Consider the following 3,059-nt stretch of genomic DNA (forward strand, 5'->3'; position numbering starts at 1 on the left):
TATATATATATATATATATATATACTCAAATATCTTAAAAGAAGTATAATTGCACTTATATATGGATAAGCATGATTATAGGGAAATGGAAAATGTTTTGGTATACAAATTCCTTTCCCCAATTAAGTATAAAGTTTCATTAAGAATTAGTTAAGAAAGAAAGGAAGGAAGGAAGAAGCAAACGCTGTGTGTATACGGCTACTTGCCTGTTAGTAACATTGCTTTCGTTTTCTTGTCAGTTTCAATCCACTGACACACAGACCTCAGCACCATATCAAGAAATCCCACTCTGACGTATAAAATGTGACAGCCCCAGGAGACCTATTACATTATTACTCATTTTCATTAAACAGTTAACATAGTAGTGATAAATATTGTGCCTTAGAACCTTGATCATATAATACAAATCATTTATAATACAAATTATGATGAAGAATGTGTGCTGGCACAGTGAGGCTTTACATACTTTGGAAGCTCAGAAAGTTCAACAATGTCTTATTCATCTTCATTTCAGATCTAGTAGCATAAAAGCTGGGTTTTCTAAGTAGGATTTCCACAAATTAGAGAAGCGTGACATTGTAGCACCATCAATAATTCTGTGATCAGCCGACCAGCTCACATTCATTATCTGTGCTTTATATACTTCTCCTTTCTGGTTAATTCAGGGAAGGGCCATAATTGATCCAAGGGCCCCAATGGCTACTTCAGGTGGCAATATCACTGGCTTGGTATAAGTGCCACCAATTGATCCAATGTTGGAAAGAGTAAATGTTCCTCCGGTAAGGTCACTGGTGCTGAGCTGACTGGCAGAGCCCAATTTCTGGAGGCGGTTCAATTCAGTGGCAATCTCAAATACAGAGCGGATCTGAACATTTTTCACATTAGGGACAATCAACCCCTGTTCGGTGTCCATTGCTATCCCAATGTTATGTGAAGCCTTGTATGTTATATTCTGGCAGTTTTCATCCACAGAAGAATTAAGAATAGGAAACTGCAGTAATCCCAAAGAAGCAGCCTTTAAGAAAAAGGGCATAAAGGAGAGTTTAATTCCACGAGCTGCAGCAATAGGTTTTAATTCTTCTCGTAGCTTAACCAGTTCAGTAACGTCAACCTCATCACAATAGCCAAAGTGAGGTATCTTCAGGGCTGCAGACATGGTCTTAACCATTGCTTTTTGAAAGCCTTTTACAGGTTCCGTTATGTCTTTGCCTGTGAATACTGGAGTCCTTGATATTGGTATGGGAACAGTCCTGTCTTTTGGTTTTGGTGGCGGTGGTATAATTTCAGCTTTAGGTGAAGGAGGTAATATAGCTCCTGTTTGCTTTTCCAAATAGTTGAGAATATCTTCTTTAAGTATTCTGCCATCTCTTCCTGAGCCAACAACTTCACTCAACTTGATCTCAAGCTTGCAATCCTCCTTTCTCAGCCTCCTGAGTCGCTGGAACCACTGGCGTGCACCACCACACTCGGCTCTTTCCTAATTCTTTCTTGAGTTTTTCTATTCTTAGAGAATTGTTTTCCATTGCCAGGCAGCGAACTGCAGGGGTTGCCAGTGTTTTCTGGCCCTTTATCTCCTGGTGTATGTGTTCATCATGGGACACAGCAGGAGTTTCAACAACATCTTCTTCTGAATCTTTTAAAGCTTCTGTTTCTATGTCCACTAATGGCTTCCCCACATAGGCAATATCATCTAGATTATAATAGAGTTTTTTAATGACTCCATCATAACGACTAGTAATAGTAACAGAAGCTTTATCACTTTGAACTTCACAGATGCTATCAAACTGAGACACTGTATCTCCTTCTTTAACATACCATTCTTTAACAGTTACTTCTCTAATCCCTTCTCCAATGTCTGAAAGTTTGAACTGAACAACTTGTCCATGTAGAGCAGCAGTTGTTTTCAGCAATTGATGTGGATGACTATACTTGAATGAAGGATAACCGAAGAAACACACACATTTTGGCTTCAAAACATGAACATTACTACATGTTTGAAAATAGCAAACACAAACCAGCCGTCCAGCACCGCGGCTCCAGGTCCTCAGTACTCGCACTGCTCACACATTTAAAACTTGAGTCTGACTTTAGACAATTGACTTTGCAGGATACCAAGCAGCCTGACAGACCCTGCCCTCAGAGCCTCCACTTTGCTCACATGTCCAAGACTTGCTTACAGATGCACTGAGGCTCCAAAACCATATTCATATCTTTGCACTGTATATTTAGATGACTTGAACAGATTTCACTTCTTTCAGAAAAATATACAATAAGCTAAGCCAAAATCTTGATAATGAGGTGACTTTTAGAATAAATCTTATAAAATTGTCTGAATATTTATAGCAAATTTTCTGTCTTTTTAAAAAATACTTATTTTTTAGTTGTAGTTGGACACAATACCTTTATTTATTTATATTTATGTGGTTCTGAGGATTGATCCTAGGGTCTTGCACATGCTAGGCGAGCACTCTGCCACTGAGCACAACCCCAGCCCCAATTATCTGTCTTTCCACACAGGTTTCATAGTTCCTTCATGAGTTTTAAGAAAACATGCCCTTCTGATGAAGCATCAGCAACAACCTGTTGGTTCTATGACTTCCTACCGTATTATTTCTTTCATGTTCTCTCCTCAGATAATATACCTTCATATCAAAATCAGTTAATGTATTGTAGAAAAATAGCTGGCAACTTATGCTATTAAACTATTCAAAACAGGTTTCTTTGCGGGGTCTAATTTCTTACAGTTTTGTGGGAAAAAGTCATTTCCAATATTTGGTCACAAACTGGTGGTCAAAGGCAGCATGCATATAAAGCACAAAACATTTCTAACATTCATCTTCCATAAGCATGTTCATGACCTAGAAGTGTTGAAGTCCTAGCTTTTCTGGTATTCAATGGACATGCCATTTAGAAAAGGGAAATCTGAATAGAAAAAGAAAGGCACCATCTGTTTTGAATTGCAAAGCAGCTGCTCCCTCATTGTGATCTGCTTCACTGGAACCAGAGTTATTAAACTTGCAATTCCAAATGTATTTCCTCTTAATTAAACTATGTGTGGT

The 3,059-nt window shown here is 38.3% G+C and overlaps 1 pseudogene; it reads right to left on the reverse strand.

Annotated features, from left to right (window-relative positions):
* LOC143388825 (lipoamide acyltransferase component of branched-chain alpha-keto acid dehydrogenase complex, mitochondrial-like) lies at positions 1-1,962 on the reverse strand (annotated as a pseudogene).
* Positions 1,963-3,059: the final 1,097 nt, after the last annotated feature.

Source organism: Callospermophilus lateralis, unplaced genomic scaffold (genome assembly GCF_048772815.1).
Source record: "Callospermophilus lateralis isolate mCalLat2 unplaced genomic scaffold, mCalLat2.hap1 Scaffold_45, whole genome shotgun sequence".
Lineage (NCBI taxonomy): Eukaryota > Metazoa > Chordata > Mammalia > Rodentia > Sciuridae > Callospermophilus > Callospermophilus lateralis.